Source organism: Schistocerca americana, chromosome 5, assembly GCF_021461395.2.
Source record: "Schistocerca americana isolate TAMUIC-IGC-003095 chromosome 5, iqSchAmer2.1, whole genome shotgun sequence".
NCBI lineage: Eukaryota > Metazoa > Arthropoda > Insecta > Orthoptera > Acrididae > Schistocerca > Schistocerca americana.
In genome coordinates, this window is record NC_060123.1 from 441,455,449 (window position 1) to 441,479,870 (window position 24,422).

The 24,422-nt window shown below is 42.5% G+C and overlaps 1 protein-coding gene across 7 annotated transcripts in view; it reads left to right on the forward strand.

Annotated features, from left to right (window-relative positions):
- LOC124615403 overlaps positions 1 to 24,422 on the forward strand; it is a 494,346-nt gene that overhangs the window by 144,451 nt on the left and 325,473 nt on the right. The gene's annotated exons all lie outside the window — the stretch shown is intronic.

The window sequence follows — 24,422 nt, forward strand, 5'->3', positions numbered from 1 at the left end:
TCTTTGCGGTCTGCAAAGTTACTTGCTCGATAGAACCGAAATTGTGGAAGCATGTGTGAAAACAGGTACGATTAAGGAAACTCGGGAAATTTTCGGGGTCTAGTATCCGGGTAGAGGACTAACAGCAAAGAGAGTAATGCAGTGTCTGTATAAAAATGGACGCACCTACGGATCTGTGTAAGATGTAAAACGACAAAGAATTCCTTCAGTTTGCGCACCCGAAATTATTGCTGACATTCGCCGAAGAATTGTTCAGAGCCCAAGAAAGTCTACACATAAATTTGCCCAACAGGTGCATGTAAGTGGGAGGAGTTGACAGCGGATATTGAAAAGTCTTAATTTGAAGTCACATCGTGTGACGGTCGTGCAGCAGTTACGGGATAATGACGGTCACAAACTTGTAGATTACTGCAGGTGGCTTTTGAATAACATCAACGATGCTTTGTTATACCCTTTCCATTGCATCGTCAATGATGAAACGTGGTCACGTGAATTCACAGAACACGAAAACCCTAACATTGTGTCAGCAACCACTTAACGATGAAAAATTGGCGTTTGGTGTGGTGTAAAAGGAACGCACATTTTGGAACCGATATTTTTTGACTCTATCCTCACTGCTGTTAAATGTACGGAAATTTTTGATACGTTGTGCTCAACTCACGGAATATGAAAGACACAACAGTTCTTCCAGCAACATGGGACAACATGTCCCACTTCTAACGTATACCTGGAAGGGGTCCTTGATGTCAGCAACATTTATGGCCACCACGTTCGCCGGAACTAACATCATGTGATTTTTTTTTTCCTTGTGTGGACACTAGCACAGAGAGATTATGAAACAAATCCACACACAGTACAAGAAGTTAAAGACATCAGCCATGAAGTCGCCATCAGTATCCGAATTTTACGCAGGGTTTATCTGAATGTGCTTAGACGTGCACAGCTTCGTCTTAATGTTTAGGGGGCCACTTTCAACATCTATAAATGTATTTTTCATTTTAAATAAATAGTAAATCCATTTCAGCTCTTCGCTTCTGTAATTTCATAGCATTTCCTTTATACTTACACGGGCTACTGTCATCTGCGTCACACTGTATAAACCCAAATCAAATGTAAAAAAGTGCAGTACAATCACGTAGACGTTTCACCTGCAATAGTTCGGCGGAAGTTGTTTTCTTCTTTCGTTCCAAATACATTATCATTGTCCTGCTACTTTGTTGCCTGTGAATGTGTCACGTCTCCAAATGAGCGCCAATTTCATCGGCTAATCCATCAACACTGTCGTCATAGTCTGCAGACTAGCAAACGGCGATAATCTCCTCATCAGAAATCGTACTGTAGCCAGTCATAGTAATTTCGCAGCCAGTGATTTACGTAGTTAGCATCTGTGTCTGAGCATCCTAGAATATGTGCAAATGCATCAACGCCAAATTCAGAAGTAATGTCTTTCAACAGTTCTCCATTATCGATCCTATTCTTGTGCATCTACCTTTTTTTCCGTGGACACATCTAGCACCTAGTTACTCTTCCATGTTTTACACTCGCAATAAACAAAAGCAATACAGTACTGCAGCGGTAGAGTGAATTTCAGTTTAATAACTCTAGTCATTTTACTTCCGGAGATGAAGTACTGTACTGTTACTGAATTTAAACAACAATCCGGATGAACAGGAGATCCGGATTAATGGGGGCCGGATAAACGAAAGGAGATACCACTGTACTTTCATTAGTTATCTGTTGGAGGGTGCGGCAAATTAAGGAAGGTGCACCCTGTGACGATCACTTCCTCGTCCTCGTTGGACGACTTGACTGGCGCTAAAGACAGCGCTGCTTTGCCGTTTGGGAGTAAACGTTAAAAACGGAAGCCAGTCCATGTAAGGTGGTAGGTCTGCCTCGTCTGACGCACATGCCGCCTTCACTTCCGGCAATAGAGGCTGCAGCTCTTGCGGCGTACCAATGACGTGCGGCTTATTTTAACGCTCTCCTCAGTTGCCCAGGTCGATAACACGTGCCGGCGCACGTTGCTGGGGTGACTGGTCTCAGTTCCGGTGGTGGAAGAAATTTCCATCACAAGACTTCGGCTGGCCGGAATAGGAGACGGGGAGGCGCACAGTTCAACGTGTGCCGGCTTCCTGGTTTGCGTCCCAAATTTTTGTCGAGGGAGGGCTTGTGACACTGTTGAAGTGATCTTTCGTTCGAACATTGATGTTCAACTCCGCCTTCCCCATCCATATGATAACGTTTGAACTGCTGTTTCATTTTCACTAAAAATGTTTTCCTGTACTGCTGCAGCTGCGAGTATGATGGTGCTCGCGTCAACATTGGGCCAGGTGCGAGTAGGACCCGCACTGTGAGGGTTCCATACAAACTTAATTATGTTTACAGGGTGATTCTTATCAACGCGCAAAAAAAAAAAAGCCCAGAAGCGACGTAGGTGATGTTGAGACAAGTAATTTGATTCAAGACACATGGGACCGCAGATGTCGGGAAACAGCTCAAAAGTGGATGACAGGTGTTGAACATGTGACGTGCCCACATGACGGACCTCGCCGCACGTGCAGCGGTGGGGGCTATCGCTCTGTCGCGCCTGATCATCCCAGCCCAAGTCTTCACGTTGGTGTGGCTTCGGGTCGTACGTGCCCGTCTCTAGCGCGGGGGGCTCAGTATGCGAGTCTTGCGTCAGGCAAGCAGTATTTCTTTGCTTTGCGTTAGACAATAAGTATTTATAATGAGGAAAGATTTATTATTTACCGGTCTCGCATTCTTCGCTGGGTAATTGCAAAGTACAGTGCAACAAAACCTTACCGTATTGCGTGCCAAGTAAATAAGTGGAAGCTTCCGAATTGTATCACATTCAAATGGCTCTAAGCACTATGGGATTTAACATCTGAGGTCATCAGTCCCCTAGACTTAAAACTACTTAAACCTAACTAACCTAAGGACATCATACACATCCATGCTCGAGGCAGGATTCTAATCTGCGACCGTAGCAGCAGCACGGTTCCCGACTGTAGCGCCTAGAACCGCTCGGTCACAACAGTCGACCGGAATTGTATCGCTAGCAATAATGACGTATATGTTCTGTACTAAAGTAGGTCTATAAACAAGAAAAAGGTACGAAATCAAAGAAACATAAAATTACAGCAGCTTTTACCTGGTTATAGTGAGGACAAGTGATCACATTTACAAAAGGCGCTCCGAAATGGAGTAACCTAGCGGAGCGATGTGTAGCACTGCCCCTACGGGAAAGTGTAGAATCTGCAAGCCCAAAGCTGCACCCGCGACGAGGTACCTCATGTGGTGACGTCACGTGTTCAACGTTTTTCATCCACTTCTGGGGTATTTCGTGACATTTTCGGTCCCATGTGTCTTATATTAAATTACTTGTCACAGTCATCTATATCGCTTCGGGTTTTTTAAAAAAACACTTGTAGGAATCACCCTGTGTAGACTGTTCATACATTCAGGGAATCAAGAACTCCACGATTTTTGCCTGTTATCAACATTGGTATCGGCAAGTTATCGGCCCTGGGAATTCAAAGACTTTCGAGAATGTTTTAGTTTGAAGATGGATAACAAATGATACCGCGAAATCTTGTTTGTTTCCAAATCTCATGAACTTAGGTCACCGGGGAGTATAGTCTAAGTTTTGAGGAGTGTATTTTCGAATACCATAATATGACATAAATGGCTGTATCTTTGAATTTTTAGAGTGCAGCATAAATTTCAACTTGATACGTCGTCCTGAGACTGAGATTTTTGACAGACAGGCAGACAAGAGAGTGATCGTATAAGGGTTTCATTTTTACCGAAACCCTAAAACGACTAAATGGCGCCCTGTGTTGACAGTTTATTGGATGCGGTAACTTTAGAGGAAAGGTAGAACAACGTCAGCTCGTATCTCTGTTGTTGACGTTAGTTTCTGCAGTGAAGGCACCCACTGTTGTTTTGTGCTGTCTTCAGTCCACGGATAGGTTTGGTATAGTTCTCCCTACTAGTCTGCTCTGTGCCAGTCTTCTCTTATCTGCACAACTGATCCACTTACATCAGCTTACTGTAGTAAAGTCTCGGTCTCCCTCTACTATTATTACCTCCCGTACGTTCTTCCGTTACCAAATTAATTATTATTTAATGTCTCGGGACGAGTCCTGTCAATCTGTCCCTTCTTTTAGTTAGATTCGGCACCGTATCTCTTCGTTAGTTCATCCGATCTGCGCGCCTAATCTTCAGCTATCTTCTGCAAAACGACATTTGGAATGCATCTGTTCTCCTCTTGTCAGTGCTGTTTAACTTCAATGTTTCACTTCCCCATTAAGGCTACGCTCCAAACAAAACTAGCTAACTTTTACATTTGTATTAGTTGTTATATTTAAAAAAAAAGTTTCTTGTTGTTGCCAGTCTAAATTTTATGTCCTATTTATTTCCTTAGTCAACTACTTAGTGTTTCATTTCCTAGGCTAATCGCATCAGCATCACCCGACATAATTCGACTACATTTCATTACCATTGAGGACTAAAACTTATCCAGTATTTGTGTGATCTCTTCCTTGTTTTCTCAAAATATTGTAACTAGCCGGTGGTGGTAGAAGACAATGTTCAAAGCACGGCTTAGTAGTAAACTTTCCTGAAAGAGGACATTATTTTAGCCAAAACTCTATTTCCATACACTTGTTTTTATTTTAAACATTATTGGCTGAGTTCTGCTGTATAGCTGTTTCCAGGTGAACAAGTTCCTAAATGTTTCGCCTTCACTTCTTTCTTTCAGCAAGGCTGCGAGATACCTCCATTTATACTTCTGCTCAGCAAGCAAGCGCTGAGGTACCCATAGCGCCGTATGATTCCTGTTGTTTACTGGTGCACGGTCTGTGGTCTAAAGAAGTTAGCCCCTGAAACTTCCTAGCAGATTAAAATTGTGTGCGGAACCGAGACTAAAAGGCGGGACCTTCGTCTTTCGCGGGCAAGTGTTCTACAGACTGAGCTACCCAAGCACGACTCACGATCCGTCCTCGCAGCTTAACAGAAGTCCACCTGCGAAACTTGCAGGACAAACACTCCTGGAAGAAAGGGTAATGCGGAGACATGGCTTAGCCAAAGCTTGTGGGGTGCACACTCTCCTGTAGAGTGAAAATTTCATTCTGAAACATCCCCCAGGCTGTGGCTAAATAATGCTTCCGCAATATCCTTTCTTCCAAGAGTGCTAGCCTTGCAACTTTTGCAGGAGAACATTTGTGAAGTTTGGAGAAGAGGTACTGGCGGAAGTAAGCTGTGAGGACAAGTCGTGACTCGTGCTTAGGTAGCTCAGTCGGTAGAGCACATTTTCGCAAAGGCTAGGTACTGAGTTCGATTCTCGGTCCGGCATACAGTTTTAATCTTCCAGTGAAAAGAGAAAATTTACTTCTGGAAGTCACTCCCCTGTTGTACGACGAGCGTCATTTGCCCATTTGAACTTCCTGATATTGGGTAAAGTTTTTTTGGCATGTGATCATCAATGGTACAGTACTTGTAGGTTAGATATTGAGCTCACTTTACTTAAAGAACACTACAGGTGGCACAAAAGATCACCTCTTCAAACTTACGTGGTTACGTGATCTAATCATGTTTGTTGCTGACATGTTTCATTTATGAAATGCTCCACTATTATTTACTGGCATAAAAAACAGCAGTAGACACCACAAACGAGATCACTATGTTGGACCTTGCTACATCATATGGAGCGTCACTGTGTAAAGTCTTCATTCTCGCTTGTGTTACCGCGGTGGCGCAGAATTTATTATAGTTCTTTCATCATGATATTTGTAGTTTCGTAACAATGTATCTGGCAAGCCCAGTTTTGTGTGTCTTGTAGTGTGTGTTATTTCTTTGTGTTTTTTCTCTACTTTACGTGTTAAATGTTAGTTGGTCAGACGACTGGAGCAGCAGATGTGAAAGACAGCAATCCAAACACGAACGCTAGGTTTTCTGTTCTCGAAAATAGTGCAATCTCAAGAGAACAATGAGTATGCTTTAGGGTCAGCAGGTGTTCTCTTTAGTCTTCGTCGGAAACATTCGCTTTTCCTCTTTTGTGGTAGTGCATAATGGTGTTTGTCCTGAGCTGTGGTCTTGATACGTGTACTGCGAGATATATTTCCATCATTCTTGCGTGAAATTTTGTTCCCCGGAGTTAATGACAGTTTCCCAGAGTCCGGGAGAGAAGCACGAAGAGAGAAGTGAGTTACCTCGAAGAGAGCGGTAGAGCGACCGTCCAATCCATAATCACAGCCATTAGGGTAGATAGTCTCGTAGTCTTTTAGTCCACTAATGTCCTGTGTCGTCTGTTTCAGAGCTGACTTTAGTTCTGTACACGTTGCAGATATTTGTGTCCACTTTCTTGTTGTTGCTTACTACCGTCACTTCATTTGATTTATTAGAGGTAATATAGCAGTTTTAATAACGGCACTAAGTTGAAGGTAGTGGTGTTGGTTTAGCAGCTACTTCTTTTAGTACTGTTAGGGGAAAAGTTTTGTGTTTTAATATTTTACCCAAATATGTGGTCCTATTGAACCCAACTATATTTTTAATTTTTTGAATATAACCAATTGTGGTGTAGCACAATGAAAAAATTCGAACATGAAAAATAAGCCGCACCGTAGCGTATGTTCTTTACAGTAAGCAGAAGGCGTTTTATGGGTTGCTATACAACTGGAACGCATCGTTAAGAAATTCTAGGTTTACTGAAATGGGTACTTTTTTACGAAAAATCAACTACCTTTACAATGTACATCTGGGCTTTGTACTGGAGATGATGACTATTAATTTAGAAACCCGTCCCGTCGATTTCAGCTAATACTTACAGATGGTGCGGGAAACTGACATGAATCTGTTATTACGCGGAGATTTGTGTTGACTGTGCAGTATTTCCGAAGCCAGAATGCATACCAAGCCTCTGAGCACATAATTAACGTGAGGACGTGGCTTGTAATCAGTTTCCCGCTTTCATCTAGACAAGTTCGGCTCTCGTTTAAAGTTACACAATCCCGCACCGCTTCTAAACGCAAATTGCATCAATTATTAAACTGCTGCACGCGTAATCTAGTTACAAATTGTGATGACTCGGTGCTAACGAATCGTTCTCATATTTAACAGCAGCCGTCTGGCGCAGAAGTTTCAGCCTATTCATCGATAAGAAATTTAATTCGAAACGAACATCACCTGGAAAATACTGTAAAGGCAGATTTTTACTCAATTGTGAGCCTTAATGTTCGGCTAGTAGATTCTTGCTGCCGCCTGCACAAGATATGGAAAATGGTTTCGTAATGCAGGAATAGTGCCACACTAATATTATTTTGGTTTTGACAAGTGGAAGAGCTTGTTAGATCATGGGTGTACCAGGAATACTGTATTGAGTACATAATCATTCAAAGTAAATAGCTCAACTACTGACCAAAGGTACCTCATGGTCGTAGATAGTGAATTATGAGAAGTTCCGGAACAGTCGACAGGTTTGGTAGAGGGATTCGTTGCAGAGGACAGCAGACTTCAATTAGAAAGTGCAGCACGAAAGCTTCTGTTAGAGGTTGCAGGAGGAGGCTTATCACAGTGGCTCTTAATGCCACAGTTACAAGAGGCACCACTCAACTGGACTCGACGAGATGGCGTAGTTGTTTAGACTCGGCACTCGTAATCTGAAGGACAGCTTGAGCTTTAATCTTACGTCAGAATTTTTAACGCGGGTTAGTCGAATGACAACAGTTACGAAATACTTGTTCCCTAAAATTAATTTTGTAGAGGAAATCAAAGTGCGTAAAAGTATAATCGCATAAAAACTTTACAAAAGCACACAGGTATGCAACACGATTTAAAATTTCTACGCAGTAATTCGCGAAACATATTTCAAAACTATATTCTCTTTCAGTAAAAATTTTAAGTTAACACGTTGGCTGCCGGACCTCAATCACCCAATGTTATGCACCAGGCAGAGGCCGTCTTAGTGTTCATAATTGTTAAGACACATGGCCTCTGAAGTCAATTTCTTCCATATCATTCCTCGTAGGCCATATGTATAGGTATTACGCATAACCTTTAATAACAAATCAAGATTTTTTCAGCATTTTAGAAGAATGACATTGTTTAGAAGAACAGTGCAAAAATAATGTGCAGAATTTGTAATACTTAAACAGGTTGGTTTACTAATTTGAGTTAATGGGTTGTATGCTTTACAAGTGTGAATAATGAAAAGACAGTGCGAGCGCATGAACTCTTAATTCGGACAATCCTTCCTCTTAGATGCCAACCCTGAGAAGAGCCGTCAATAATTACTTGGCAAATATGGAGGTGGTCCGTCAGCGAATTTCGGAATCAAAATTGCATAGGTTCTCCAGGAGGCCTGGACATCTGTACACCAATTTGAATTCATTGTAGCTGTGTATACGAATTATACACAGGGTCTGAATTTGTGTGTGTGTGTGTGTGTGTGTGTGTGTGTGTGTGTGTGTGTGTGTGTTTTTTTGATGCACGTGGCCGCCAATGTGTTACCTATTAGTCGTCTGAAAAAATATTTGTCACCTTCAAGTGTCTTGTAATGCCGAGGAACATTTTTGAAGCAATGTAACACTGATCTTTTCACGGCTTACCTGTTTAGTGCGACCTTTCCACGGCTTACCTGTTTAGTGCTTCAGTTGGATGTTATTCTTCTCAGATCTTCACTGTCAGCACTTAAAATTGAGACAGGGACAAGGAGAACTCAAGTTGAGCAATTCCACATGTTTACTTTCAAAAATTGGTTGTCAATCCCAGTAGGACAGTTATTTATTTTCTGCTTAACCAATTTGCTATCGGAATTTTCTGTGTGCAACTTTCCTGTTTTAGCAAAGATCGAGATGATGAAACAAGCAATAGCTCCCTATCATTGTATTAGTACCAGATATTTTTCATTATTAAACAACTGGAATTTTCGTGTGCTTGAACGAAAAAATTAGGTCACAGTTCCTACGCAAATCGTTCGTGAAGTAGCAACTGATAGGGACACTCGTTTAATTCGGACATTCCAGAAAGTTTTACTGTAATTTTTGACTCTTATAGTTAAATCCGAAATATACATGGACGATCAAAAACTTAACCCAGCCTTAAAGTGGCTTAAGTTGTAGTATTTTTAAGGCTTGACAAGATATTGCATTCCCACAGTATTAAATTTTGCATTCCATCTCAAGATCGTAGAGTGAGTTTAAATATCGCATGTTTGTCTCTGTATTGTTCCATCAAGCGCAATTTAACATTAGTCGTCACACTACTGCAACTTTCTGAAACTCTCCAGACTGCGACGATCTCTAAACGAAGGCTGACTATTGCAGTGGTCCAAAGCTTAAGACCATTACAATAGGTATAAAACTGCATTTGCGTATTAAAAAAATGCGACCAGGTGCAAGTAACGCATCACGCACTGGGGGTACTGTACAGAGTTATTTAGGTGTATAGACACTTCATCCATTCCGGGAATCGAGAATCTGGACGATTTTAACCTTTTATCGCCATTAACACTCGCAACATATTGGTCCCAGGGATTCCAAGACTTTTGAGAATGTTTTCATTTCAACTTTGAAATCGAATAACTAATGACAAAACAGTGATTGATACAATTACAAATTAACAGTTTTCTGATTTTTATTCTGTACTTGTGCTGTGAAACGTTGCTTCTTACCAAATTTCATGAGTACCCTATAGGTCTTGATGAGCGAGTTTTAGAGTATAAAAATACGTGACATAAATGGCCGTGTCTTTTAGTTGCACTAACTTAGTTTACATTTCTTCCAGAGCCAACGGAATATATACCTTAGTATGTCTCACAAATTTCGGCTTGATAAATATGCCGGTTGCTGAGGAAAAAGGAATTAACAGCAGGATAGACACAGTCAGATAACAATTTTTTTCGAGTGATATAATTACAAATTCACAGTTTCGGACTTTTTTTTCTTTACTTGTACAGTAAATCTCGATTCTTGCCTAATTTCATGATTCTAGATCAAAGGGAAGTACACCATAGATTTGGATGAGTTAGGTATGCGAGTATCAAAATATTGTACATAAATGACTGTATCTTTTGGTTGCGTTGACTTAGAAGCTTCACGTTTTTAGCCCGCCAAGATACCGTAGACCGTAGTGACATAAATTTAAACCTGATACGTCGACCAGTTCCTGAGAAAAAGGGTTTTTAATAAGAGGCTTTTTAATAGACGGATAACAAAGTGATCCTATCGGGTTCCGTTTTTGCCGATTGCATTACGGAACCATAAACAGTCATTTGGAGTGCCAGCACGAATAATTCAGAGAGACTGGTCATTAATATTTATTTGTAGAAGCAAAAGGCCTAACTTACATGATTGTGTTGTCTGTTCTTTCTTCCCTTCTCCACCGTCCATTTACATAAAATTGTAACTGTCTGTCTGTAAATGTCTGTATATAGGTGATATTTAAGAAAACTTAATGTGAGGGGTCTTTTAACAGCAACAGAAGCCAAAACTATTATTTTTAGAATATTTGTTTGTATTTCTGTCCGTATGTTTGTACACGCATCACGCAAACTACTGCACGACATAGGATGCGGTTTTCACAGTTGTATTGTTGGCCAACTTAAAATTTGGTGCACATTTCATCTTGATACGCTGCTTAGAAGCAAAGTTATGTATACATACAGAACGTTTCCTTTAACTGGGTCAGTACGGGCAACCGGAATCCTTGGGAAATACAGGGAAACGGTTTTAGGAAGCTTTTGCTGCTTTTTTTTTTGTGAAAACAATTTTTCCATATTCAGATTTTCTGTCAAGCGTGACTTAACCATGCAAATTATTAAAATAGGATTTTTTATGTGGGTCGACTTAGTTTCGTGTTAGGATCATTTCATTAGACTGGGAGAGAAAATCAGGTCAACTGAAGTTTTATAAAATTAAACTAAATAAGCCAGGGTAGAAATGGTAGAATGGATAAAAAGTAACATTTTGGAATGTTTTATCATATTGATAATAGCAGTTTAATCGGACCGTTATCCATAGTCATTCTTCAATCGATGTAACTTATCGTTGGTAAGTTTTTGGGGTTGACTCTAAAAATCACTTTCGTACGATTTTTTAAGAAGTTTTCATCGTGTCTTATCGATATAAGTGAAGTAACGCAATTGTTGTGATTTTTATTAGTGTCTTCGTTCGTTTAACTTCTTTCATTCTTGAATTCATTCATCAATTGGTGTATTCCGATTATGCAGCTACGGAACTTGACCCCCTGAAGATGTTAATAGAACCCTCCTTAATGTGATGTCGCTTCGTAATAATACTATAAAAGTTGTAATTCTCACTGACTGTGGAGCTGGTGAAGTAGTCTTCATGCCACGCATACCCCCCCCCCCCACCACCAACACAATTTCGCTTTCCAATTCACACGCGTGAAGTTTACCGTGAGCATATGCTTTATCATGACCATCACAAAGTCGTAAGGACGCACGCTTCGAGCCGCCGGCGTCGACCTCAGGACGAACTGTTTCTCCCATGGACGACTCTACATAGCTTGCTCGCGGATCACTAGCTCAGATAATTTGTTTATAATAGCTCCTGTTGGCAAAACATCAGATTCTGTAAGTTAGTTTCGTAATTTCTTCAACTACAACACTAGGCTGTTCCCCTAAATATGTCTCTTGGTATTTCATTCTTTAATTACTTGCGTCTTCGATTACAAACACATCAGTTCTTTACCATTGCGCCTTTTTGGCAGCTACACGTTCAGTTTTTTATATCTTTTTCTCACCGATAATAAGCTTTAGGATATTTTAAAATTCATACTGGTTCGTGATCCACGCGGACGAAGTCGTAGATAAGAAGCTAGTTTTTTCATAATAAAATCAAATAATAGCTTGCCAACTACCAGTTAGATTTTTCAGGGTCATTACCACAGTGTTTAATACAAGATTGCAATGAGATGGATAGAACCGGCAGGTGGGTTGAGAGAGAGAGAGAGAGAGAGAGAGAGAGAGAGAGAGAGAGAGAGAGAGAGTTGTAGTGCATTTTTACCGTGTGGTGATCAGGATTATACTGTCGCAGGGGAAGGCGCGCTGCAGTCGGCTGGTGTTTCGCGCTTGACGGCGTGGCGGAAGGCGCTCAGCAACCAAGTGCAATCTCTCGCCCCTCGGGAGGATGTCTCACCTTTTTCATCTGGACAACAAGTGTCTCCTTTCCAGGCTCGGTCAAAAAATCCCTTCCAAGGCGCTCTCTACGCGTCCTCCAGTGATTATATATGTCCATTGATCGTGACCTGGCCAAATATCTCACGAAATAAGCGTCAAACGAAAAAACTACAAAGAACGAAACTTGTCTAGCTTGAAGGGGGGAAACCAGATGGCGCTATGGGTGGCCCGCTAGATGGCGCTGCCATAGGTCAAACGGGTACCTACTGCGTTTTTTAAATAGGAACCTCCATTTTTGTTACATGTTCGTGTAGTACGTAAAGACATATGAATGTTTTAGTTGGACCACTTTTTTCGCTTTGTGATAGATGGCGCTGTAATAGTCACAAACATATGAATCACAATTTTAGACGAACAGGTAGGTTTTTTAAATTAAAATACAGAACGTAGGTACGTTTGAAAAGTTTATTTCGGTTGTTCCAATGTGATACATGTACCTTTGTGAACTTATCATTTCTGAGAACGCATGCTGTTACAGCGCGATTACCTGTGAATACCACATTAATGCAATAAAAGCAAAAAATTATGTCCGTCAACCTCAATGCATTTGGCAATACGTGTAACGACATTCCACTCAACAGCGAGTAGTTCGCCTTCCGTAATGTTCGCACATGCATTGACAATGCGTTGACGCATGTTGTCAGGCGTTGTCGGTGGATCACGATAGCAAATATCCTTCAACTTTCCCCACAGAAAGAAATCCGGGGACGTCAGATCCGGTGAACGTGCGGGCCATGGTATGATGCTTGACGACCAATCCACCTGTCTTGAAATATGCTATTCAATACCGCTTCAACCGCACGCGAGCTGTGTGCCGGACATCCATCATGTTGGAAGTACATCGCCATTCTGTCATGCAGTGAAACATCTTGTAGTAACATCGGTAGAACATTGCGTAGGAAATCAGCATACATTGCACCATTTTGATTGCCATCGATAAAATGGGGGCCAATTATCCTTCCTCCCATAATGCCGCACCATACATTAACCCGCCAATGTCGCTGATGTACCACTTCTCGCAGCCGTCGTGGATTTTCCGTTGCCCAAAAGTGCATATTATGCCGGTTTACGTTACCGCTGTTGGTGAATGACGCTTCGTCGCTAAATAGAACGCGTTCAAAAAATCTGTCATCGTCCCGTAATTTCTCTTGTGCCCAGTGGCAGAACTGTAGACGACGTTCAAAGTCGTCGCCATGCAATTCCTGGTGCATAGAAATATGGTACGGGTGCAGTCGATGTTGATGTAGCATCCTCAACACCGACGTTTTTGAGATTATCGATTCTCGCGCAATTTGTATGGTACTGATGTGCGGATTAGCCGCGACAGCAGCTAAAATACCTACTTGGGCATCATCATTTGTTGCAGGTCGTGGTTGACGTTTCACATGTGGATGAACACTTTCTGTTTCCTTAAATAACGTAACTATCCGGCGAACGGTCCGGACACTTGGATGATGTCGTCCAGGATACCGAGCAGCATACATAGCACACGCCCGTTGGGCATTTGATCACAATAGCCGTACATCAACATGATATCGACCTTTTCCGCCTTGGTAAACGGTCCATTTTAATACGGGTAATGTATCACGAAGCAAATACCGTCCGCACTGGAGGAATGTTACGTGATACCACGTACTTATGCATTTGTGCCTATTACAGCACCATCTGTCGCAAAGCAAAAAAAAGTGGTCCAACTAAAACATTCATATTTCTTTACGTACTACACGAATATGTAATAAAAAATGGAGGTTCCTATTTTTAAAAAAAACGCAGTTGTTACCCGCTTGACCTATGGCAGCGCAATCTAGCGGGCCAACCATAGCGCCATCTGGTTTCCCCCTTCAAGCTATACGAGTTTCGTTCTTTGTAGTTTTTTCGTTTGACGCTTATTTCGTGAGATATTTGGCCCGGTCACGATCAATGGACCACCCTGTACATCCCTGGGCGTGGCCATACATCCGATTGGCTGATTCTTCTTCTTACCAGTCACATTATTGTTCGCCGTTCTTATGAAATGTTCTGTGCCGCCCACAGTTTCCACGGTTGGCGACTACACGCAGACGTCATCATAGGTGGAATTACGCACTGGGTAAGGTCCATGCCGCCAGTTAAGAAGAGAGATCCAGTGTCCTTTTCATTTGTCCCTTGCGACTCCTCTGCTAAGACTTCCATTTTAGTGTGCTTTTCCCTCACTCCTGTCTGCAAGACAGCACACGCAGAGGTTGAAAGGCATTTGCAGCAAGCATTCTTTCCCGAAGAAAATTGCATATTGTCATTTCACATTTTTGTCTTACGGCCTTTAAAGGAATCCAATTGTCATCTCGTCTGGCACACTGCAAACCTGTTATCTTCAGTTTTAAAAGGCGTTATTTTCTGCTTCTGTGAAGAGTTAGTCCGGCTGATGTCCCGGAAGTAGAAGGGGGCGGGGGTATTCGTCTACAATGGTTCTCTTTGTTGTTAGTTTCTATTCTCCATTCGTCGTCCTACTTCATCCGCATCATTTTTTTAAGTCTTTGTCGGAAGTCAGTGTTCGGTACCTGTGGTGTTCCTGATATTGCACTTCGTTGAACCTTATGATGCTTTATTTTCTTTCGGGCATTGAAGTTACGTGTGGTAATTCATGCAACGTTTAGTAGAGTATTGTTAACAGGAGTAAACAATGTCAGATACACTGACGAGCAATTCACAATGACCACCTGCTTAGAAGTGTATTGGTCCACTTATAGAACGCCATACAGCAACGATTTTTCCCTTGTACGTTTGCAGAGTATGTGACATCGAATTTCTACGCCCAGGTCTCGCAATTCTCGTAGATTAGAGGCCGGTGGTTTGTGAGTGCAGAGCTGGCACCGGATAGGGTCCTAAATACGTTTTACCGTATTCAGGTTAGGTGATTTTGATGACCAAAGCATCATGAGCTCACTATTATGGTTCTGAAACCACTACAGCACGATTTTGGCCTTGTGACACCGACAGTTACCTGCTGAAAGATGCCATCGCCGTCTGGGAAGACTTAAAAGGATGAAGGGAGACAGGTACTACGAGATAATTTAATCCACAGCTGTCATGGCACGTTTAATTACCACCACACGGCCCATGGACTCCCAGATGAGCATCGCCCATAGCATAACACTGCCCACAATGACTTGCGCCCGTAGTGTGGTGCAAGTTTCGAGTAGCTGTTTGCGTGGATAACATCAGGACACGAGCGTTGGTCTAGTGTAACAAGAAACGTGATTTGTCGAACCAGGCAACCTATTTCCATTGATCTATGGTGCAGTTCAGTGAACACTTGACCGCATCAGTAATTCACGATGTCGTTCTGTCAGCATGAAAGCACGTAGATGTGCGTGTGCTCGCGTGCGCTATGAAGCCTCATGTTCTTCAGCATGCGGTGGTGTGCTCAGAAACAACTGCACCACCATTGTACACTGTCGTCACGTCTGCCAGAGACTGTTGCCTAGCTTGCTTTGCAGTGGGGCAAGCCTACAACTTGTACGTTCTTTGATGAGACATGGACGTTCAACTTGTGGTTTCACCGTCCCTCAACAACTTTCTTCAAAGAAAAAAGGGTAGATGGAAAGGGTGCGGTGTTTCCTAGGGCGGAAGGTTGTGGGTATAGGTACGGAGATGATGGTTGTGTCTGGGATGGGTAGTGGAATGCAGAAAGTATACAGTAGTTTGATGTGCGAGCAGGACCGTAGTATCAAGGCTCTGGTGTGGAGAGAGATAGTTGGGGAAGAGCTATACCTGTATTTCGTAGGATAGATAAAGAAGGATTTCATTGCACAGGACTCGGTTGAAGTTGCATTGGGGTAGGATACGGAGTGTGTGTACATGAAGGGGATGTGTTCGTATAGGCGCGGCAGCATATCAGGATTGGAACTCAGTGGGTAGACGAGGAGAGATAGAAATTTGATGGAGATGGTAGAGGATCCTTGTGGGGGGAAGTAAACGGGTGCGGAATGCGGGACGGAGAGCAGGGTGCTTATGGATTTGGAGGGAGTGATAGGACTTGTGTGGAGCGGTTTGGAGTACAGTATAGGGAGTTCTCCATTAATTTCTGCTTCGGTTATGTACTTTGCTTACGGCTTCAAGTGCCCACATCACCACCAGTTGACATTCATTTTTGGCTCATCAGTGTATATATGTGTTATGTAGTGTAACGTTACAGAATCTTTGCTCTGCGATTCATATTTTTTCAATGCTTTCCCTAAATCTCTTGTGGCGAATGCAGGGAGGGATGCTTTGAAGAGGGCATGGGCAATTTCCTTTCCCAATATAAGCTTGTGCTCAGTCGCTAATGGCATTGTCGTCGACTGGACGTTAAAGGCAAATACTCCTAGTTTCGAAGTGGACTCGTAAAGTCTCTCATTGGACTCTAGAGGGAAGCTAACAAGTGGTTTGATCAGATGACTCAGTGTTCAATAAATGCAGCTGGTTACGTGAGTTCATGGTGGTGCACACCACTGAAGCGTTTAATTTTAAAGTCCCTACACAGAACTGTTAGCGGTCCTGTGTGGAAGTGAAGTGATACCACAGGTCAGCAGATAGCGCTCGCAATGGGAAACTATTCAGGAGTCTTAGTGTAGCCCACGTAACGCCCAGACTGTGTGGAAGTGCAATATCATTTTGAGCTTGTTGAGCCGGCCGTTGTGGCCGAGCGGTTTAAGGCGCTTCAGTCCGGACCCGCGCTGCTGCTCCGGTCGCAGGTTCGAATCCTGCCTCGGACATGGATGTGTGTGATGTCCTTAGTTAGGTTTAAGTAGTTCTAAGTCTAGGGGACTAATGACTTCAGATGTTAAGTCCCATAGTGCTTAGAGCCATTTGAATTTGAACTCGTCGATAAACTAATAAATGTTTAATGATCGTGATAGAAAAATTAGCATAATTGCGTTGACACGATGTTTCCATTATACAGGGTTATAACAAATGATTGAAGCGATTTCACAGCTCTACAATAACTTTATTATTTGAGATATTTTCACAATGCTTTGCACACACATAAAAAACTCAGTTTTTTTTTAGGCATTCACAAATGTTCAATATGTGCCCCTTTAGTGATTCGGCAGACATCAAGCCAATAATCAAGTTCTTCCCACACTCGACGCAGCGTGTCCCCATCAATGAGTTCGGAAGCATCGTTGATGCGAGCTCGCAGTTCTGGCACGTTTCTTGCTAGAGGAGATTTAAACACTGAATCTTTCACATAACCCCACAGAAAGAAATCGCATGGGGTTAAGTTGGGAGAGCGTGGAGGCCATGACATGAACTGCTGATCATGATCACCACGACCGATCCATCGGTTTTCCAATCCCCTGTTTAAGAAATGCCGAACGTCATGATGGAAGTGCGGTGGAGCACCATCCTGTTGAAAGATGAAGTCGGCGCTGTCGGTCTCCAGTTGTGGCATGAGCCAATTTTCCAGCATGTCCAGATACACGTGTCCTGTAACGTTTTTTTCGCAGAAGAAAAAGGGGCCGTAAACTTTAAACCGTGAGATTGCACAACACACGTTAACTTTTGGTGAATTGCGAATTTGCTGCACGAGTGCGTGAGGATTCTCTACCGCCCAGATTCGCACATTGTGTCTGTTCACTTCACCATTAAGAAAAAATGTTGCTTCATCACAGAAAACAAGTTTCGCACTGAACGCATCCTCTTCCATGAGCTGTTGCAACCGCGCCGAAAATTCAAAGCGTTTGACTTTGTCATCGGGTGTCAGGGCTTGTAGCAATTGTAAACGGTAAGGCTTCTGCTTTAGCCTTCTCCGTAAGATTTTCCCAACCATCGGCTGTGGTACGTTTAGCTCGCTGCTTGCTTTATTCGTCGACTTCCGCGGGCTACGCGTGAAACTTGCCCGCACGCGTTCAACCGTTTCTTCGCTCACTGCAGGCCGACCCGTTGATTTCCCATTACAGAGGCATCCAGAAGCTTTAAACTGCGCATACCATCGCCAAATGGAGTTAGCAGTTGGTGGATATTTGTTGAACTTCGTCCTGAAGTGTCGTTGCACTGTTATGACTGACTGATGTGAGTGCATTTCAAGCACGACATACGCTTTCTTGGCTCCTGTCGCCATTTTGTCTCACTGCGCTCTCGAGCGCTCTGGCGGCAGAAACCTGAAGTGCGGCATCAGCCGAACAAAACTTTGAGTTTTTCTACGTATCTGTAGTGTGTCGTGACCATATGTCAATGAATGGAGCTACAGTGAATTTATGAAATCGCTTCAATCATTTGTAATAGCCCTGTATTTATTTACCATAGGACAGATCTTTTTGTGCCGAAGATCATTCTTTGTATATTTTGGTGTTATTGTTTCGTTCCAGCACTTTGTATCTGCCAAATTAAATTATCCTTTCTGGTATTGCATGCGAACTTCAGGGCCCTGGAGCAGGTAAGGTGTAAACGTACAGTGAAATTCCTCTTCTCAGACATCCAGAACACTACCATTCATCGATTGTGCAAGTATAGATACGAAACGGTAGTAGGGCAACGTGGTTCATTCTCCGAAACCATGTCGATATTTATTTTTATGATATACGCTCGTATTTTATCATAAGCCATTTGATTTGTACTGCTAAATAAAGGCCGCTTGTAGACATGCCATATGTCTTCAGCCATATGCATACACGATGCTCATGTGCCCTACTTTCTTTCGGTCCTAGTCTGTCCTTTCTTTCCTCATCGAATCCAGCAAAAAACTCCCTTGGTCCGTGGACCGTCCAGAATCTCAGTAAGTAATTATTCATTTTTGCGAGAGATGATTCATCATAATTTTTGTTGCAGAGAACGTGTGAAAATGTTAACGTAAGATTTGCTGTTCACAGGAGTCCCCGTCATCGTGGGCGATGAAATGATTGTTTACTGTGAAGCCGCCTACTTACGTGTTCGATTGTTACAAATTAAACGCAGCGAAAAATGAAATAGGCGTAGTACGCTAGATTCTACGAACAGTCTACGTCTTTGCAGAACTGATGTTCTAAAATCCCATGATTCGCGAAAACATGAAAGGATTGAGTGAAACACATTGTGACAACAAGTGACGAAAAGCCCAACAGTGCCTCGCAGAGTCTGCGTCTAGCTGTTTCTCTATTCGTTTCAAATTTCGAGCTGGTGTCGTGGCTGCTCGAGTCTGGTCGCGTGAGAGACCAGCCTCGCACTGCACGCGAGCCACAAAAAGGCTCCCATTACAGGCCAACAGTTCTTTTCCTGGCTGAATAAAAAAACAAGCAGATAATGGAAATATATTCCAATTTTTTCTTGCGCTCTCTCTTAAACTGGGTTACGCGTGAAATAGAACAATTTTTCAGCCTGTGGATAACCGTCGCAACATGTTTAAATAAATACCCATCTCGCGGAGACTCGAGTATATCGTGCTTAGTTAAAATCATGATATAGTATCCCGAGAATACTCTACTGTTAACGTGTGCAGTACAGAATAATCGATAGCATTTTCTACCAATTTAGTACTGCCAGAAACTGTTTTGACGTTGGGTATCGATGTTCGCTAAGCTGCACGTTCATATCCGGAAGGAACACTTTAATGTGCCCGTGCTTTGATTAAATTATGTTTTATGTATTTATTGAAAATATTGGGTTAATTGTTACTATTTCAGTGAAACTGTTTGTACTTGGTGTAGTATCGCTTCAGTTGGTAAAACAATAAAAACAATCTAACAGCGCTATGCAAATTCTAGGCCACATACGGTCGATATCTTACGAACACATTAAAATACAACTAGGTGCACCTTGAAAATTATTCGTGGAAATAAGTATGCTTTTAACTCTCTCTTTGCTTTTCAAGGTGCTAGGTCACGTAATGAAAGTCGTCGTGCTTTAGACGTAGTACAGGCCTGGGCCTAGTTCCACACAATACCTTAAATTTTCTGGCAAATTCGTCAGTAAAACTGCCTGGTCCACGTCTCCAGTTTTGCTAGAAGAAAAATTACAATCTGCGCTGATAGTAACACGCTTGTAAAGCAATAATGTAAATTTTACATGTGCCGCGTAATGGCGGCGGACTGCAGCACTCGAGCGATGCTGTTTTTGCTCCGTTCCAGACAATGTTGAAATTCTGAAATTATTGTTATTATCATCATCATCATCTATTTTGCATTATGACAGTAAATACATTACACACCTGAATAAGCAGTGTAAGTAATAACGCTCCGGAAAACGAGAGAGAGAGAGAGAGAGAGAGAGAGAGAGAGAGAGAACCTTCACATTTATAAAATGGTTGAACTTAACATGTATAAAATCGTTGAAGACCGCAGATGAACACTTGACAGTATAATTATATTTATTTTTCATATATATCCTTATTGCCTTTGTTTTGTAAACTGTTAATTTTTGTGATTGTTCGCATAAAACACGGTCAACACATTTCATACGATTTTTTTATGGTTTTTGTATGTCTCACTTCACTTGCAAAAAAATGTTGTTACGTATTGGTATGGGTCCGCTATAACGCTAAGTTACGATAAGCGTGAGTTTCTCGGGAAAACCCTTGTAGATACGAGAGGGCGTCGAAATATTAAGCGTATGAATTTGAGGCTGTATGTAAAGTACCTGTTCTTTCTTGCGTAGTATTCTTTTTCAACCACCAGCAATCACAGATCACACTAACCGTTGATATTATCCTAATCTACTGTATGGGTCTCTCCCTACTTCATAATCACGTTAGGGATACTAACCTACTTCATATTCAAAAACTGGTAATACAAGGACTGCCAGTTTAGCGTAGTTTCTTAGGCTTTCGAACATTTGCATTGCTTTCGCTGGAGTGGTGAAATACAGGAAAATCATCAAATGGTCAATCTCGGGCACAAAAAATAAGATTGCGAAAAGGATAGGCTAAATGCTGGGAACGAAATAAATATAGAACAATGGAACTACCAAATTAATATTTTTCGCTTCGAATTAACACAGTTCTGTATTCAATTAGCAAAGTATAATAAAGTTTTCACCACTCCTATGGACGATAACCAATTCATGAAGAAGTATTTAAACGATAGAGCTATACCTGTAGTATCAGACAGCGTGGTCGATAGTCTGCTATATACGCTGCCAAAGACTTCACTGGTGTGTGTGTGTGTGTGTGTGTGTGTGTGTGTGTGTGTGTGTGTGTGTATCAAAACGGAAGGAAAGAAAGTGCAATCTATTAAGTGTGAATTCATTAAAAAAGTAGTGGCCACATATTGAGTCATAAAGGACCGCAACCAACTCGGCAACATATGGAAACGAAAGAGAATTAAAGTGCGTAGCAATTTAAAAGACTTTAAATCATTTCTTGGCAAACCAATTACAATGGCAAAACATACCAAATCCAAATGTCACCTGGATCGCCAGACCTCTTAATAATTACATGAGAAAGGCGCAAAATCTGAATGGTCAATACAGTGTTAGGAGGCTTTACAAAAGTTTAAGCAGTTTCTAAAGTCTGTAATTGACTGTGATGTATAACCCGTCAAAATGCCTTATAATTACCACCGACGCCTCTCAACATGGCACCGAGGCCGTCCTTTCTTTCAAAAGCGCTGATTGGCATGAATAACCCATCCCATACGCGTCTAAAACGCTGACTTTAGCCCGCATAACGGTTTTCGAATCGAAAAAGAAGCGTTTGCGATCACATTAGGCAATCATAAACTCAATGCAGTCCTTTGACACAAAACGTCACGTAATTACCGGCCATAAACTGTTTCCGTATTCGACCCTGAGGACAGACTAAAAGTAAAATGGCATGACACGGGGCCCACTTACAAAGCAACTATAAAATTTATTATTGGCCGACCGCACAATATGCTGACACCAAGGCCCTGTCTAGACTACTAATGGGGCCAGACCCCACATTTGACTCTTACGTAACACTGTTTTCCTAAATCGATGACCCTCTGTACAAATACACTCATAGCCGTAATTGCAAAGGACACGGCCTAACTCGTAAGCAAGTTATGAGATGTATGCACCAATGTTGACCAGAAAAACCACCTCACTCCCTTCCAGAAATCTGTGCATTCTTTTCGCTCAATAAGAGGTACCACGTGACGCAGGGAGTCCTGTTGCTGACAACTGACGACAATGATTACCGGGTGACCATACCGCCGCCGGTGCGTCAGCATGTCATAAACCTCATGCACACTGACGACGGGGGGACGATTCGCATGAGGGCACTCCCAAGGCGGCATCATGTAGGTCATAGAAGGCAACCTGCTCTTGCGTGTCAACCTATTCAGCACGCCCCCAAGATTTCACATCTGGCCAACTCCTCTGCGCCCATGGAAGCATGTACATGTGGACTTTGCCGACTCATGTCTGTGTGAGATGTGGCTTCTTGTCATAGAAGCACGTTGCCATAGACGCATGCAACAAATTCCTGTTACATTCGAATGCTCAATACCACAGCAGGGGAAACATTAAGCACATTGCAAAAAATATTTGCCATTAAAGAGGCCCCAGAAGCAACCTTTTTCGGGCAGTGACCATCAATTCTCATCAACTGTATTTCAGCATTTTTGTACTCAGAACAGCGTAACACACCTGATAACAGCTGTTGCACTCACTCCAGTGATGAAGGTGAGCTGTTCGTCCACACCTTTTAAGATGCAAATTCCAAAAATTTTAGCTGCTCTCAAAGACAAGTACCTGACAAAGTTCCTGATCTCCTATAGGATGTATCCATGCAGAGGGCGCACTATGGCGGAACAGCTGCTTTGCTGCCGACACTGGACACTCTGGGACCCTATCTGGGTCTCCGGGTATGAGCTTGCACCTTCGGAAATGTACCAGGATGTCTAATAGGCGTCGATAGAACTGCGTGAGGACGACAAATGTCCACCGTGGAAGTCAAAGACGCCATGCTGATACTATATGCAACAAACTGCACCTGCTCCTAGTGGCTTCCACCTCGAGCCAACCACTGTCTGCCCCAGAGAAGGCTCGGTACGACTTCAGATGGCTGATAGAGACAGACAGACAGACAGACAGACCAACAACCACAGGTCCAGCGACGTGGAAGAAGGTTCCCCATGACATGGAACCACTTCTTCAGCACCAACCCGTAGACTGGAACAGCAGCACCAGTTGACTCCAGTACCGTGACACAGCCCAACCACAGAAATAAACCAACCAACCAACCAACCAACCAACCAAGATGGACACTGAAGCCCTAGCAGGTCTGCCCATCCACACCTCTCGTCCGGTACAGCGATATCGCTACAGAAAGGGACACTTTGTGTCGATAATGGGTGCTATATTTGTGTCCGCAGACAGCGAGGTTGACAATTTCCGAGACGCTACCAAAGACTACACCTGTGACCTATAAGAAGTTCTGGCAAGTACCAACATGGGCCCCTGGGGTCATGCAGAAGAATTCACTTCGTATCGTGCTGTGCTCTAGCATCTAACTCACTGACGCTGACCGAACGTAGCTAGGTGGCTTCATGGCCAACTAACTGGGTCTTTCTCGTTGTCTGCGTCTGAAACTTCACGTGTAACCCAGCGCGGACGGGTTTTGTGAATTGTTAAGCGACAATTGTGTACCAATCCTTACACAATGAAGTGTTTGTTGTTCGCAAGCAGGTGTATTAATAGCACGCCTCCCTCCAACCTACTATCGAAAACTGGCTGTAATATACTTGATTTCTACGTATTGCCGCTATACTTGAATACTTCAGTACTTTCCAGTTAAACGAAGACATGTTTCTGCTGAGACTGTAACTTCATTTAATGCTTTCATTCTCTGTTGGCCAGTGTCAACCTCAGCGTCATTATCAAACATTTGTCCATTAATACAATTCGGACAAAAGTGAATCAAACACAGAATTAAAAAAAAAAAAAACCTAAATCCTGGTTGCAGAGTCTTCGGTGATTTGTCGTACAGTCTTCGTGTACGGGAATTTGAGAACGACCCGGAGCATGTCGGTTATTATCTCTAGTACTTCTCGTTTTAGCCCTACGATCTTGTACAGGTCTCTCAGCGGTATAATACAACAGGGAGGACCACTGCCTTCAAGATTTATAGTTTTGCTGTGGTGGTCAATACATTAGCCTTGGGTAGTAGATATAGCTGCTACATACTAGCGGAACCTCGATTACATGCGTCAGTTACGCAACAGTTGTAGAGAAACCAAATTTCGAATCTGTATATTTAACCGGTTCACATCAGAGTTGACGATGACGTTTTTCCTGTTGTTGTTGTTGTTGTCTTCAGTCCTGA